Genomic DNA, 17,707 nt, shown 5'->3' on the forward strand with positions numbered 1-17,707 from the left:
GGCTGGGGATGCCATGGCACAAGCACAGACACAAGCTCCTGTGCTGCCAGCCCAGCCATGGAGTCCCTGCTACCCTCAAAAGGCCTCCCTGCCTCCTTCCCCCACTAGAGGGGCAGGTAGTCCCCTTGCCTACCCCCCAGTCATGCTCCAGCCCCAGCTCCCCAACCCAGACTTAGCTGCCTGCAGCTCCCAGGGTGTGCACGGACACATGTGGTGCTTCCTGCTTACAATCACTCCTCCGCTTGCTCCCACCAGTGGAGCAAAGCAAAAACTGGACATTTTGTCAGATTTGAAAAACCCACCTGGATGGAGACTGGAGGATTCAAAAAGAGGACATGTACAGGAAAACCCATATGTATGGTAACCATAACTTTCTTCTCCTCCCATGCTGAAAACAGTGACAGGCTGGGAGCTCTGCAGACACATTACAAAAGACACTACAGTTTGAAACATTTTCATCTGATACCTCATGCAACAAGGAGTTAGATTTTCACCCAATCAGCCATTCTTAAATCTGTTTGCAGCTATGCACTTGTGTTTGGTCACAGCTATAAACTGCTTTCTGTGGCCAGATTGGGTGAAAATTGTCACTTCTGTCTGCACCCTTATTAGGAACTGACATGGTCAGTCCAATGCTGGAGTGTTACAAGCTGTGCCAGCATTTTAGCTACTCTTCCTGAAAATCCATGTGGAAGGTGTTCACTGAAGGGAAGTAGAACCTGGGATCAAGTTTTGGTAATTTTTGTAGTCCCTTCTGACTACTGTCTCCTGCTCCATGGGGCAGGATAATGAAGATGCAGCCATAGTGGGGCTCAGGGAGATTAGGGGTAACAATGATCCCACTCCTGCTCCACAGACAAAAGTCACACAAGCTTTGTGGTCTCTCCACAGAGAAGAAGGAGGAATGATCAGGAACTATGCTATCACAGTATTTAAATGTACAAGAGTTAGGGAAAATCGAAGGCAACTTTTCAAAAGTCATTATAATTTTTCTACAAAGACAAATACATAATTAATAGCATGTACATGATGCTGTGTCTGATGCACACAAAGGAAATAATTTACAATTGTTGCTATAGGGAAAAATGTTTGAATGTCCTTAGTTTTTCATGTTTAAATTCATCATATATTGTATTTATATTTCTTCTTAGTTAAATTTACAAATACTTTACTAGTGCTTTATCAAAGACCAATTACTTACTTCTGCTTATTTCAATACTTTGTTACATAGCATATAAAAAATGTCTTGGGAATACATAACATACCAATAGACAACATCTCAGCATTATTCTTCAAATGGTGCTTAGCTACAGGACTTGAAAGTATGTCTATACCATTATTTAGGGTGGAACCTGGGAGCATTCTTTACCAGGAAATCTCACTGCCAATTGATTTCCTCTCCTGTGCTTGGATCTCCTTTTGCAGATTTAGCATACCACAGTGAAGAAATGTTTGATCTCAGGCCCTGATGGGAGTGGATCCAGAGAAGGTTTGATGGGGCAGTCACGCACTGTCTTTGGCTGTCCACTGCATCTGCAGTGAGCTCTCAAAGATCACCAGTGTGTCAATGCAGCTCCGCTGGAAGCATTGCAGGTGCTGGGAGTTCTGTAAGCTTACTGGTGAGTCAGGGTGGGATCTTCCCAGAGTCCCCGCTTGCACACACCTCTGGAGTCCAGGGGGTGAGTGCTGTTGGTGTTCTCTCTTCCCTTCCCACCCCTTAATTCAAAAGCAGGGAAAAAAGGGATAAATGATGCTTTTGCTCAACTCCTGGGCTCCAGGGCTATGTTCATGCAGGGGCTCTGAGTGGACCTTGTACCAACCAGCCAGTGAACTCAGAACTCACAGCACATGAGGGGTTTCCAGCAGAAGCTCCACTGATTTTTTTTACCCATGATCTCTGAGAGCTCACTGGCTTCCAGGATCATGGTGTGCCAAACAGATGAAGCAGGAATATACCAGAATCCCATTGGCACAATCCTGGATCCATCTATAGGTCTTGATGGTCCAGAGCACTGCTGGTGATAAACTAAACATTTTCTTAATGAGGACACATTGCAGATTTCCACCTGGATTAGGCCTGGGAGTACAGCTAGGTAGCTGTATAGACATACCCTACATTGTCATGCATAAAAAGTGTCCCAGTCTGGAAGATGGTGAATGCCTTCAACTATCATTGATTGAGAGAGAGGGAGAGGACACTCAGGAATACTCAATGAACACTCAGTACATGGCTGAACAGAGACTAACTTTGTAGATAAGGCTACAATATGATGTTTTTGGCCTTCAAATGTTAGAACAACTGAGCCATTCTCAACACTCCTATCCCATGGAACAGAGCTATGCCATGAAGCAGAAGCCTTAGTCTGTTCCTAGGGGTAGAGAGAGACATTAGCCAAGAAGAGGGAGTTTCCACAGGTAAAATAACCTCTGTATAGGCTGCACTGAAGTTACATCTCATAAGCAACCACTTGCTTTGTTACTGATAGCTGGAAATGACAAGCCAGGCTATTTTTATCTGTTGTACACAGTGTACTTGTTTTCTGTCCCATCATCTGCCCCCTCCCCCTTTTTGTTGCATCTGTTTAAGGAAAATAATATCACTTTGGAACATTTAAGAGTTTCTATAATAAAACAAAGGGGGTTATGTCACAATCACTTATTTTCTAAGGTGTAGTCAACTAAATTACAAAAATAGCTAATTATAGCAGCAAGTTCAGGCTACTGGAGTAAAGGGGAAGTTAGCATTTCCATTATAAACCTCATTATTGAGGGGTTTACGGCTAGGTTGTAAAACAGAAGTGCTCTGGGCTGAAATGTGGCATTCATTGTCTCAACTCCAGAATTATTTATATATTTTCTGAATTTGATTTAAAATACTTTAAGTATTCTGATTTTTCCCTCATTTTGAAACCCAAACAACCAATTGCCTGTCTTGGGAAAAAGACTACAGGAGTAGGGAGAACATTTTAGAAAGAATCCTACCTGGCTGTGCAGGGTAGGAGGGGGCACTCTGAATTACAGTACAAATTGTCAGTGCAAGATGAAAATCTCTTTCCATGTCTTGGAAGATCTCTGTGACATACAATCTGGGTGACTTTTAGATGACCACAGGTTATGCACGGAGAAGACCAGCAATGCATCATGTCCTCCTTGTTCCTTGGGTTTTGATAGGGCCGGGGTGGATCCAGGACTTTGTAAAGGGGGATGTGTAGATGAGGCAATGGGCATTGCAGGGGTGGTTGCACTCTGGCTCCCAGCTCCCGCCTGCACCAGGATGGGCAGATTGCTTCATGGGAGCAGCAGGCAGGGACTTTAAAAAAGTCCCCCAATCAGGTAAGAATATTTTCTCTCCTCTCTCAGAATTCTCATCCCCCCTTCTCCTTCACACTCAGTGGCATGTCCCCCTCCTCTCCTCTCTGTGACCCTTGGTCCCCTCCCATTTCCCCCCTCCACCCCCGGCCACTGCTGTCACTGTCCTCCCATTCCCTGGCTGACCCAGGGGCTTAGGAGGGAGGCTCCTTCCCTGTTCCTGATGTGCTGCACAGGGAGCCAGGCTCAGCCAGGAAAAGCAGCAGCAGTGGGCAGGTTCCCCCTCCCTGAGCTGGTCCCAGGCTGGCAGTGAATACCCAATGGCCAAGCAGAAAGGAGAAACCAGTCCCATTGCTACTGCTATAGCTGTCCCTGGATGAGCATGGGTGGAGCAGCTCTGAAGCCACTCACCCCTGAGACAGCTGGGGGAGGGGAGATGCCACTGAGCATGGAGGGGAAGGGTGGAGGGAAATTCTTACTTGCTTTGGGGACTTAGTAAAAGTCTTTGACTGCTGCTTCTGCAGCTTCAACTGTGACTGCCAGCACATTTCCCTCTGGGTGGGGCTCATTATCTCTAAGATGGTTAGCTGTTCCCAAATTTTAAGTCTAGCACTACCATTAGGACTTGGACATCCCATGTTTCTAAACTTGATATGTAGTAAATATATAGTAAGACTCCATTGACATGTAATGAGGATCAGAAGTCTGCTCAATACCGGTCTTCTTACGTTACTGTAAGAATTTTTCCTCTGCTTATAGGAACCCATTGTTTATTTTAGTTTAATTTAATCTGTTTTTGCTCAGGATAGATTACTGAAATCTTCAGAGATTCCCTTCAAGGGCCGCAAGTGGCACATAGTTTGGGGATTTACTCACAGATTCAAAGAATAGAACTCAACCCCAGTAGATTAAGTGCAAAGAAGTGAAAAAATATTAGTGCACTATCAAGGCTGAACAATACAAGTAGTGAGTCAGATGAACTGCAAATATTGTACCTTCTGTTATATATAGGATAAGGGGTTTAAAGCATGTGAGTTCACATTTTCATTTAATTTTCATTTTTATAAGGAAACCGGATTTTGTCATGCCTCTTCTTTCCATTGGGATTAAAGCAGTGGCACTGCAATAGAGAATTAAGGCCTTGATACTGAATTATACATATGCTTAACTTTTCAGATGCAAGCAGTTCCTTTGATTTCAGTGGAACTACTCTTATTCTTAATGCTAAGCAAGTGTTTAAGTATAGACAGGATCAAGGACTCATTTTCTGTAACACCTTTGAAGTAGAAGGAACTGTTGATCTTACAATATGTTAGATATTTATTAATTTATCATGTTTGCACTATACCTTGTGCTTTGCCATTTTGAACTGATTGTAGAACATCCTGCATTTTGGAAAATTCTGTGGCAAAGTTAAATATCATGTGTCCGTTGCTGAACTTTGGAGACATTTTGAGAAAATTTCTACATTTTAATTTCTCTTAACTCCCTGTTCTTCTGCACATACATTTTGTCAATATAGCACATGGTGTAGGCATTCTTTTACAACCTCCATGCTTTAAAAAAATGTAGATTGTTTTATGATCTTTATTACTCTGGATACCTGCTGTTGCTTTGATTGGCAAGCTAAGAATTTAGTGACCTTAAAAACATATATGTACATTAAAAATATTTCTGAATAATTTAGCTTTGTGGTAAGAAAATATAAGGTATAAGCGCTCTCTTATAAGGGGAAACTTAAAGGAGGAATATTAAAGGATATATAGGAAAGGTGGTGAGGCATCTTCATCAGAAAAAACCAGTTTCATAGTAGGAGACAGTTTATAAAGGATTATGAGCTTCATTCCTTTTATTAGGATTTTTATTTGTGCATATTAGAGGAAGGTACATAATAATTGACCCACACTTATTGCAATTGCTAGTCAAGTCTGTTTACTCAATTATCTAAGGGCATCTTTATGGTATGCTTGGATAGCTGTGGGTTGGGTACTTCAGTACAAGTTCACCATTAATTATAGATTTGCCTTTCTACTAAATAACAAAATAATTCCAGAATATGGCTGCCTGTAAGTGATTCCAGTGCTGACTTTCCAATGCCTCTTTTGTTGGCTGAATTGGACTTTGGGTCTTGACTGCCTTTCTGTTTGGCTGCTCTGTTGGAAGGGGAAACGCCTGCAGACCCGATGTGAGAGCAGATTGTTGATGAGCTGCCTCGTGCCCTTTTGGTTTTAGTTTTCTGTGGATTTAACTCAACTGGAATGAACACAGTCGCTTTCATGTCTGCAAAAAGAGGGTTATGTGCAAATTCCTCATTAGATTCCAATCAAGAACCCTTTGGGAAGAAAAATCAGGTATTTCACCAGGCTTCTTATCAAAGTGGTCTGAAAATAAACTTGCTGGTCAAAGAGTCATTTGCCTGCAGTCTGTTGCTTGTGTGCCCACTAACCCTTCTGGTTTATCCATTGACTGCTTGCCATGCAAAAGAGATTGACAAATCATGCATTTTTAGTGTGCAACCATGTAAACCATTTCTTTGAGAACATGTCCCTTGGGCTACAGCCTGTAGCCTCAAGTCAAAAGATCCTCCTTTCCTGAATATATGCAGAATAAAACCTATCACCATTCAAGAATGTCAGATTGTTGGGGTGGGGGTGAGGAAGGAGGAAGTTGATTTTGACTGACAAGTCCCTTAGTTTCTGATGTGGCTTTTACACTTTGAAATATTCAAGACTCCATATGTTACAAAAAACCCACTGAATACCATGTATAACATTGACTTTATCATTCTTTAATCTCAGTTTAATTGATGTGGTCATATTACCCCACACTTAATAACCCACAGCTTGGTATATTATTTAATATCGTTGACACATACTTTGTTTTAAATGTCAGTGCTGGTAAAGCCCTGGAGTTGGCAATGTTGTGCATGATAGATGGCAGAAGAGATGGATCATCTGTTCTTTGTCTGTGCTGTTGGTATGTTGGCTGCAACTTTTTCAACTGTGACACTAGGCTGATGCCAAACCCAAAGCTACTGAATGGGTAACATTATCCCTTGTATCTGATGTTCATAGCTAATCATTCTTGATTTCTTTGGCTGTTTTTACAGGAATGTGTAATATTATATCACCCAAGTTAGAGTGGTGAACTAGTGTTGTTTCAAATGGGCTGATTTAATTATTTTAGCACCCAGTGGCACCTTTGTTATTAAAGGATTTTCACAAAGCAGTACATAGTCTAATTATGTATTTACACTCGAGACTGTAACAGCATCTGCTGGGTAAATAATATACATTTGTAAAATGGTCTAGCTACTAATTTACACAGCCGACCACTGAGACATTGAAAGGCTTTGCATTCTATCACGTCAGCTCTCATACGCTTCCAAGTGTTCCTCCTGTCTCGTCACTACTGTTCAGAAAACAATAGAAATTGCATACCAAAAAGTGAGAACCTCTTCTGAAAAACAGCAATGTCTGTCTGGAATCTGTTAATTCAGGGTAAAGGCTGAAACTCCAGCCAGACTGCCCTCTTGTAGGAGCACAAATGAAGCGCTACATCGCTTCTATTTCCAAGGCCTGCATTTACATAAATACAGGAGCACAGTGCACAACTTAAAAGGGAAACACACATTTTCATTATGGATTTCTGGCTTTGGATTTCCTAGTGCAAATCTGCCTTACAGCTAGCTCAAATGGCCTTCAGAACATTTCCCTTGTATAGCAAATCTTTGGTTGGCATCTAGCTGCCTTAGCAGCTCAAATGCCACCCCTTCCTCAAAAGTTGTGTTGGGGCCACAGCAGTGGATGGTCCCTACACATGGGTAATCCCTGGATATCATTTCAGGAGTAAGTACAAGTAACATCATGCCCAAGAGCTATAACTGTCATCCAGACAGTGATTTATCTGAAGATAGCTTCTGATCTGCATTGAGAACTTATCTTAGGATCTGGCAGGGCCTCTGTGGCCTTGCAGGGGAGTGGAGAGTGGGAGTTCCCTCACCTGTCTCACGTGTACCCACCTTCTGGGCAGGTGAGGGAACTCCAGGTGGAGATCAGCAGGCTGAGGGGAATCAGGGCTGACAAGGACGAAATTGACAGGTATGTCGGTTCTCTGCAGGGTCAAGTGCCTGGTGGAAAGGCACCCCAGGATGGATCTGATGCAGTGGTATGGCAGACAGTTACCACGACGGGCAGGGCTACTCATGCTGCCACAGTGGCAGCCCCCCCTGTACAACTGGAGAACAGGTATGAGGCCCTGGCAGTATCGAAGGAGGAGGCAGGTGAGGATGACTCCAGAGGAGCTGATGCCACTCCATGCACGGTGCAGACTGAGCAATGCTGGAACACCCAGAGGAAGAGACACTGGGTCCTCGTCGTGAGTGACTCCCTCCTGAGAGGAACAGAGGGACCCATCTGTCACCTGGATCCCATGGCATGTGAGGTTTCCTGCCTGCCCAGAGCTCAGATTCGGGACATCACGGCAATGATCCCAGACCTCATCTGGCACTCTGATCACTACCCTCATCCATGCAGGCACTAATGACATGGCTGGGAGTAATCCAGACAGCGTCATGAGAGACTACAAGGTGCTGGGGGCCGAGCTTAGGGAGATGGGAACACTGGTGATTTTCTCACCTGTTCTTCCAGTGAGCAGGAGCAGACGGCACTACAAGGCCTGCATCAGAGAGGTAAACTGGTGGCTTCAGAGCTTGTGTTACTAGGTGGGCTTTGGATTCTTTGACTACGACCCATACTTCCATGCAGGAGACATCTTAGGGCAGGATGGGCTACATCTCTACCCAAAAAGTAATGTGTTTTCTCTTCCAAGTGGCTGATCTCTTATGGTGAGCTTTAAACTAGGTTCATCAGGGGATTAGGATGCAAAGGTGCAGGAGGACAGTTTGATGTCAAGCCAGCTAACGCAAGTGGGAACAACCCAGGTAAGTGACAAGGGCCCAAGCAAGCTTGGGAACAAGAGAGCAGCATGAACACCCATAGGAGCCTTAATTGCCTCTACACAAATGCTAGAAGTATTGGGGAATAAGATGGAGGAACTCGCCCTACTGGTAGCTAGCAAAAACCCAGACCTCATTGGGTTTACAGAAACTTGGTGGGATTCTACCCATGACTAGGCAGTAGACACCAAGGGCTATAGGATGTGTAGACAAGATAGAGTAGGAAGAAAAGTGGGGGTAGTGCTCTACATTAAAGAGTAGTACATGTCCTCCATGATCATGATGGACTCAGAAGAGGGGCAAACTCAGGCACTGTGGGTTGGAATGCAAGGGGGCTGTGGGGAAAGGCATCTCACCAGGGGGATGAGCTGGACCTGGAATTTTCAGGTCAGCTCATGGAGGCTATAAGGACAAGGTATGTGGTTGTCATGGGTGACCTAAACTACCCAGACATCTGCTGGGAGGATCAGTCAGCCAGGTTTGAACGCTCACGTAGGTTTTTAGCCTGCATACAGGACCTCCACCTAACCCAGGAGGTACATAATCCCACCAGAGGAAATGCCTTTCTGGACTTGGTTCTTGCCACAGGCAATGACCTGGTGAGGGATCTGCAGCTGCTCAACTGCCTAGGTGTTAGTGACCATTGTCTGCTGGAATTTACTATCTAGTGCAGGGTGGTGAAAGCAAGCAGTAAGGCAAAAGTCCTTGACTTCAGGAGGGTTGACTTCAATGAGCTAAGGAGATCAGTAGGAGAGACATTAGGGACTCAGAACCTCAATGAGATTGGAGTCCAGGATGGGTCATTATTCCTTAAGGAGATGATTCTCCAAGCTCAGAGGGAGTCGGTTCCAATGTGAACCAAAGGGGGCAAGAGTGCTAAAAAGACCCCTTGGCTCAGTAAAGGCATCCAGGAGGGCCCGAGGGGAAAAAAAGGGTGGCATACAGTCAATGGAAGCAAGGGGCAATCATCGAGGAGGATTACACCTCCATTGCTCATGATTGCAGAGAGGCGGTTAGTAAGGCCAAGGCAGAGATGGAACTAGGGCTGGCGACCAGAATTAAGGATAACAAAAAGTCCCATTTCAAATAAATAGGGAGTAAGAAGAAGGCACCAGGGAATATGGGGCCCCTACAAGACAGGCTTGGCAATCTGGTAATTGCAGAAAAGAAAAAGCTGAGCTCTTCAATGAGTTCTTTGCCTCCATTTTTCTTAGCAGGGACCAGGACAACTCCCCCACTAGGATTACAGACAAGCTCAGAGGACAAGACACCATGCCTAGGGTCAGGGACAATCTAGTTAGGGAACTTTTGGAGGGGCTGGACGTTTAAATCAGTAGGTCCAATGCTCTTCATCCGAGGGTACTGAGGGAATTGGCAGAGGTATAGTAGGGCCCCTGGCATGGCTGTATGAGTGCTCAAGGTACTCTGGCCAGGTCCAAGAGGACTGGAAAAGTGCCATTGTGGTCCCCATTTAGAAGAAGGAGGACCTGGGTAACTATAGGCCAGTTAGTCTCACCTCAGTCCTTGGGAAGATCTTTGAGAAAATTATCAAGGAGCACATCTGTGGGGGCCCAGCATGGGAGGTCGTACTCAGAGGCAACCAACACGGGTTCATTGTGGGCATATCCTGCCTGACTAACCTTGTTTCCTTTTATAAACAGGTCACAAAGACCTTGGATACAGGCATTGAGGTAGATGTCATCTACCTGCACTTCAAGAAGGCCTTTGACACTGTTTCTCACCCCATTCTCATAAAAAAACTAGGTGACTGTGGCATTGATGCCTACACAGTCAGATGGGTGGTAAATTGGCTGGATGGTCACACCCAGACAGTGGTGGTAGATGGGTCATTTTTGACCTGGAGGGATGTGGGGAGTGGAATTCCCCAGGACTCAGTCCTCAGGCCTGTGCTATTCAACATCTTTATTAGTGACCTGGAGGTGGGCATGGAAAGCACACTGTCCAGATTCGCTGATTACACAAAGATGTGGGGAGAAGTGGGCACACTGGAGGGGAGGGACAGAATCCAACTAGATCTAGACAGGTTATAGAGATAGGCAGATAAGAACAGAATGGAATTCAATGCAGACAAGTGCAAGGTGCTGCGTCTAGGGAGAAGGAACCTGTGACATACCTATAGGTTGGGGAACACCCTTCTCAACAGCACAATGGCTGAAAGGGATCTTGGAGTCATTGTTGACTCCAGGATGGATATGAGCCGCCAATGCAAGGAAGTGGTCAGTAAGGCTGACTGCACCTTTTCATGCATCTACAGATGCATCATAAGCAGGTCCAGGGATGTAATCCTCCCCCTCTGCGGTGCTGGTCAGGGCACAGTTGGAGTCCTGCATCCAGTTCTGGATGCTGCACTTCAAGAGGGATGTGGCTAACCTTGAGAGGGTCCAGAGGAGGGCCACATGCACGGTCAGGGGGCAGCAGGCCAGGCCCCACCAAGATAGACTAAAGGGCCTGAATCTATTCAGCCTCCACAAGAGACGACTGAGAGGGGATCTGGTAGCCGTCTATGAACTCACCGGGGGGAACCAGCAGAAAATAGGTGGGGCTCTGTTCTCCCGGGCATCACCTGGGATAACAAAGAATAATGGCCACAAACTGATTGAGAGCAGGTTCAGGCTAGATATCAGGAGGCATTAATTTATGGTTAGGGCTTCCAGGCTCTGGAATGGGTCCCAAGGAAGGTGGAGCTGTCCCCTACTTTGGGGGTCTTCAAGAGGAGGTTGGATACATTTATGACGGGTATTATGATCTCAGCACTCATTCCTGCCCAGGGCAGGGGGTCAGACTTGATGACCTGTTCAGGTCCCTTCATACCCTAGAAACTATGAAACTATGCTCTGGGCTTCTGTATAAATGGCTCTGAGCATAGTTATGGTAGATTCTCTTGTGTAGCTTGATAATGACTGTGGAAGAAAAAGTTCTGGTGTAAGGTAAATATTTGGCACTTAGAGATGCAGGTCCTTAAATCTTAGCGTACTTAGGGGGATTGAGATTCAAAGTTTCTCATATTTTGAATTACAAATTTCTTTTCTGAGTGGAAACTAAGAGGAAGAGGTTCTGTGATTTCACACTATTAGAAGTGCTCAACTTGAGTGAAATGCCTGCAGTATTCACTACCCATGAAAGTGCAGTTTGCCACAACTTTGAAAAGGACTATGGAGAGAAAGGAGTTAACAGGGTATATATATGGAAAAATCTTCATGACATACACCAAATAGATTATATCCTGCTTCCTTCTATGGAGCAGAATGCTTACAGTATGTCTGGGTTTTGTATCAACCATACACCATAGGTCTCAGCTGTCTGGAGGTTCCTGGTGTAAGTCCAAGCTTTACTCATCTGGAGGAGAAGAATGGTGCTTCAGGAAAGATCATTATGCAAATTCCCATATATTTTCCCATTGCTGTTTCAGGTACATGAGTTACAGAGCCTACTTCAGCCATACCAGTGTCACAGTGGCTCTGGAATGATTTTGAACCTACTTCAGAACCTGGGGAAAGGATTCCTTTCCACTTTAACTCTCTAGAGCAGGGGTTTTCAACCTTTTTTAGTCTAAGTACCCCCAGCGGTCAGACATGGAGTGGGGAGGGAGAAGTGAGGGAAGGTAGCATGTGGCCAAACACTGGGGAGGGGGTAGTAATGTGGCTGGACACAGAGCAGGGAGGCAGGGATGGTGTGCAGGTGGGTGGGGATGGAGTGTCACTGCTTCCCAGGAGCAGGGATGGGGTGGGGCAGGGAAGCTTACTGAGCTGGTACATGGTGGTGACAACGGCCATATGTGAACTACCCCACCCCACAGAGGGGCTTTGCTGCCCAGCTTCTGGGAGGTGATGGCACTCTGTCCCCACCTGCCCATGTATACCCCTTAGGACTGGTCCAAGTATTTGAGTCTTTTGAACTGGAGAGATGATTTGGACCAGTATTCCCTTGGATACTATTTTTCCAGTTGAGCTACACAATAGAAACTGGTCTAGTGTTCATGAAAAGGTTGCTGCTTCATATTAAATCTATAAACATACTATAGTTTATATGGTTTTTATGACATCTTCACCAGTTTCACATTCACAGCACAGGATAGAAATAACAGAAAATAAGAGAGAAAAAGCATAAATTTAGGGCACCTTTTTCTTTACCACAGACAAAAATTTTTCTTTCTCTCTTTAAACTAAGCCCTCTGGGGGATGGGGGGATTACCACCACTGCTGGCCCACTGAGCAACCCTTGCAAAGCCAGCAGGCCAAGGCACTTAAGAGAGCCTACCCCTGCCCCAGCCCTGGTACAATCTGTGGGCAAGGCAAGACCCCCCAAGGGGACACTTGCCTGCCTGTACACAAATGCCAGAAGCTTGGCAGGAGTTTGTTTTCCTACTTAATGCAAATAATTATGATGTCATAGGGATAACAGAGACCTGGTGGGACTCCACCCATGACTGGACCATGGGTATAGATGGCTATACCCTGTACAGGAGGAATCGTGTAGATAAAAGGGGTGGGGGTGTAGCTCTCTATGTGAAGGAAAGCTACATGTCCCTGCAAGCTGATGTTGGCGACCAGCATGGACAGCTAGAGACCCTCTGGGTAAAAATTCATGGGGAATACGGCACGGGGGACACAACGGTGGGAATCTACTACAGACCTCCCACTCAAAGTCCTGAGCTTGAACCAGGAGTTCACCCGGGAACTGGCTGAGGCTGCATGCTCCAGGACCATGGTCATCATGGGTGACTTCAATTACCTGGACATCTCGTGGGAGGATCACTCAGCAAAATCCGAGCAGTCACAAAGCTTCCTATCATGCATGGATGACCTCTACCTGACTCAAGAAGTCTATGGGCCAATGAGATGTAAAGTGCTGCTCAACCTAGTACTGGCTACTGGGGATAACCTGATCGGCAACCGATGGGAAGCTGGGTGACAGTGACCATGAGCTGATCACCTTCACCATCCACCATAAAGGTGGCAAGTCAGTCAGCAACATGGAAGTCCTTGACTTCAGGAAAGTTGACTTTGACAAGCTCAGGAGGTTTGTCAGTGTGGCCCTAAGAACCCCAGGGAGAGGGGAGTTCAAGAAGAGTGATTGCTCCTCAAGGGAGTGATCCTCAGTGCACAAGCTAATTCTATTCCATCTCGGAGGAAAGGCAGCAAGAGGGCACAGCGCCCCCCCCCCCCCCGGCTCTCCAGGGATCTAGCAGATCTCCTGAGGCTAAAAAGAAAGGCCTACAAAGGATGGAGGATAGGATTAACCTCCAAGGAGGATTATTCTGCACTGGTTTGGTCCTGCAGGGAGCAAACCAGGAAAGCCAAGGCTGCAACTGAACTCCAACTAGCTTCGAGCATCAAGGACAATAAAAAGTCCTTTTTCAGATATGTGGGGAGCTGGAGGAAAAGCAAGGGCAACATTGGACCCCTTCTGAACCAGGTGGGGCAACTGATGCCCAGGGAAAAGCCAGTCTATTAAATGGGTACTTTGTGTTGGTCCTTCATCAGTCCCATGGGATGCCCATGCCCACCATGGGAGAGGGAGATCCCCTGCCTTCCATAATGCTGACCTTGTGAAGGAACACCTTGAGAGGCTGGATACCTTTAAGTCAGCCAGCCCTGACAATCTACACCTCGGGGTACTCAAGGAGCTGGCAAGCATCATAGCCCAGCCCCTGCCATGGATCTTTGAAAACTCCTGGTGCTCTGGTGTAGTGCCCAAAGATTGGAAGAAGGCCAATGTGGTGCCTATCTTCAAGAAAGGGAGGAAAGTGGATCCAGCTAACTATAGGCCCATCAGCCTGACTTCTATCCCGGGGAAGATCTTAGAAAAGTTTATTAAAGAGGCCATTCTTAATGGACTGGCCGACGCCAACATCCTAAGAGAGAGCATGGGTTTGTTGTGGGTAAGTCTTGCTTGACCAATCTCATTTCCTTCTACGACCAGGTGACCTATCACCTGGACAAGGGAGAAGAGATTGATATCATATATCTTGACTTCAAAAAAGCCTTCGATCTGGTATCCCATGATCATCTCTTGGCAAAACTGGCCAAATGTGGCCTTGGGTCCACCATGATCCTCTGGCTGGGGAATTGCCTCTGTGGTCAGACCCAGAGGGTAGTAATTGATGGAAGTCAATCATCATGGTGCCCTGTGACCAGTGGGGTCCCCCAAGGCTCTGTCCTTGGACCCATATTGTTCAACAATTTCATTAATGATGTGGACACTGGAGTCAAGAGTGGACTGGCCAAGTTTGCCGATGACACCAAGCTCTGGGGCAAAGCATCCACGCCAGAGGACAGGCAGATGATCCAGGCTGACCTGGACAGGCTCAGCAAATGGGCGGATGAGAACCTGATGGTGTTTAACACCAAAAAATGCAAGGTTCTCCACCTTGGGAGGAAAAACCTGCAGCATCCTTATAGGCTTGGCAGTGCTACGCTGGCTAGCACTATGAAAGAAAGAGACTTGGGGGTCATCATTGACCACAAGATGAACATGAGCCTGCAATGCGATGCTGCGGCTAATAAAGCGACCAAAACGCTGGCTTGCATCCATAGATGCTTCTCGAGCAAATCCCGGGACGTCATTCTCCCCTTGTACTCGGCCTTGGTGAGACCACAGCTGTGTCCAGTTTTGGGCTCCACAATTCAAGAAGGATGTGGAGAAGCTTGAGAGAGTCCAGAGGTCAGGAAAACAGACCTTATTATGACAGGCTGAGAGCTATAGGGCTCTTTAGCCTGGAAAAGCGTAGGCTCAGGGGTGATCTGATGACCACCTATAAGTTTATCAGGGGTGAGCACCAGGATCTGGGGGAACGTTTGTTCACCAGAGCGCCCCAAGGGATGACTAGGTTGAACGGTCACAAACTCCTGCAAGACCGTTTCAGGCTGGACATAAGGAAGAATTTCTTTACTGTCCGAGCCCCCAAGGTCTGGAACAGTCTGCCAGTGGAGGTGGTTCAGGCATCTACATTGAACATCTTCAAAAGTAAATTGGATGCTTATCTTGCTGGGATCCTATGACCCCAGCTGACTTCCTGCCCTTTCGGCGGGGGGCTAGACTCGATGATCTCCCGAGGTCCCTTCCAGCCCTAATGTCTATGAAATCTATGAAATATACATAAACCAGTTGAAGTGATCAGAAACTGGTTTAAACCGGTAACAGAATATAAGTTCACTGCACATAAACCAATTTCAAAATGGCCGAAAACAGTTTGAGAGAAACATGGTTGAATACCACTATCAGACTTGATTGAGCTCAAATCGGTTCATGCAACTTCTCTCCCAGATGCCTTCTTGGTTTAACTTAAACTAGAGTCTACCAGCATCCCAGCCTGCTCTCTGGGCTGGGCTTTCTGCTCCAGGTCTGTGCTCCAGAGGAGCTGGCCCGGCACCTCTGCTCCCTAGCCAGAGCAGGGACAGGCAAGGGTGGGGGCCTGGCCAAACACTGGCCCTTGAAGGGAGCAGGGAAGAAGTTCATTTCCATCCCCTTTTCCCCCTCCTCTGTCCCACCAGCACAACCTGCATTTCTCAGCTGGCTGCTCCAGTGGTGGGGGTGTGACCAGCCCCAGCAGTAGCCTGGAGTGAACTGGTCAGGGGGGTTGTTCAATTCCCACCTCCCTGTCCCGTGGGCCCAACCTGGGGTCTGCTGGGCACCTCTCCCTCACTGCTGCAGTGGCAGGGGCATGACTAGAGGCTGGCCAGGATGGTCCCCTTAGGTAGGGAGCTAGGGAGGGGGGTTATTCTCCTCTCTGCTCCCTCTGCCCCCAGGGGACTGCAGTGAGGTATGCTAGCTCTGACCATCCCTGCCACCACTGTTCTCTCCCTGTTCAAGGCAAATAGTGGGATAAGCTCCTCTCCACCGGATGCCGGAGTCCTGCCTAAGGGGCCATGCCAGCCAGCCTCTGGTTGCATCCTCACCCTGCTGCTAGAGTGATGAGGGGTCAGGGCCCTTGATGGTGGCAGCATCCCCTGTCATGGTGTCTGGGGATCATGAGTCTTTTCCCAGCAGGGGGGCCATGAGCAGGGGTCAGAGCTTCTGCAGACTGCACAGGGCAAGTGGTGGCACTGGGGCTTTGAGGGGGCCATAGCTGCCCTACCCTTTGGCATCTGGTAAAGTGGGCAGGAGGGGGCACGTCTTGTGGCTTGCCCTTCATAGGGAGTGAGTGGTGGCAGTGGTTGGGGCAGGCAGACCCTGCTGTGGTTCCCCAGGGGCAGAAGGGGGGATAACTCCCTTCCTACCCCGTTGCCTAAGGGGCCATGCTGGATGGGTTCTGGTCATGCTCTGGCCTTGCTGCTGGAGCAATGAGGAGGGAGCAACTGTGATGGGGGTCACAGCCCCTGTTATGGTGTCTGGAGTGTAAGCCTCTTCCCTGGTGGGGGGGGGCTGTGTTGTGGGCGAGGGCTGTGCTGAGGGGTGGAAAGAGCTGCCACAGGCTGTGCATAGCAATAGGTGGTGGTGCTGAAGGTGGCTTGAGGGGCTACGGTTCCCTCTCAGCTCTAGTGCTGCTGCTCATCCCATGCAGTCTGCAGCAGCTCTGACCCCTGCTCCCAGGCTCCAGCCCCCCGCCCCACCAGGAAGAGGCTCTCACTCCCCAGACACCATGACAAGGGGTGCTCCCCCATCAGGGCCCTGTCCCCTGGCTGCTCCAGCAGCAGTGGGGAGATACAACCAGAGGCTGGCTGGCATGGCCCCTTAGGCAGGAGCAGGGTGGGCAGGGAGGCAGGTTATTCTCTCCTCCCTCTGGCGTTTGGTGGAGGAGGCAGGAGAGGGCTTATCCTGCCACTTGCCCTGCACAGGGAGTGAGCAGTGGCAGCAGCAGTGGTTGAGGCTGGCAGACCCCACTGCAGTCTTCCGGGGGCAGAGGGGGCAGATGGAGCAATAAGCCACCTCCCTGCCCCCCTGCCTAAGGCTGCCTGGCTGCACCCCCTGCCCCTGCAACAGGAAGGGGAGAGTGCTAGGTGGACCCCAGCTCAGATCCGTGGGACGGGGAGGGGGGAATTCAACCCCCTCCCTGGCCGGTTTACTCCAGGCTACTGCTGGGGCTGGCCATGTTCGCTCCCCGGCACAGCTTCCCTGTAGCCAAAGGTGCACTCTAGTGCCCCCCAACTCCTGGCCTGAGTGGCTGCAGGTATATGCCTACATTTCCTCAGTCCAGAGGGAATGTCTTTCAGTTGCAAACTGGTTCAATCTAGGCAGGCGAACAGACTTGAGCTTTTGCAAAGATTGAATCAATTCAGGCTCCAGCTTTTTGAATGTCAGTCCTTAGCCCTAAGGCCTGAAATTAGGAAAGTATTAAAGCACATGCTAACTCTTAACTCCAAAGCCAGTTTACCACATGCTAGTTTCCTTTACTGATCAGGATCCAAATGACTGAATTTACGTTTTATTGATGTTTGAGAGCTCAGGGTGTGACTCACTATGTTTTGAACTGGGTCTGAA

Source organism: Crocodylus siamensis, chromosome 9 (assembly GCF_052110815.1).
Source record: "Crocodylus siamensis isolate JL-2025a chromosome 9, ASM5211081v1, whole genome shotgun sequence".
Taxonomy (NCBI): Eukaryota; Metazoa; Chordata; order Crocodylia; family Crocodylidae; genus Crocodylus; species Crocodylus siamensis.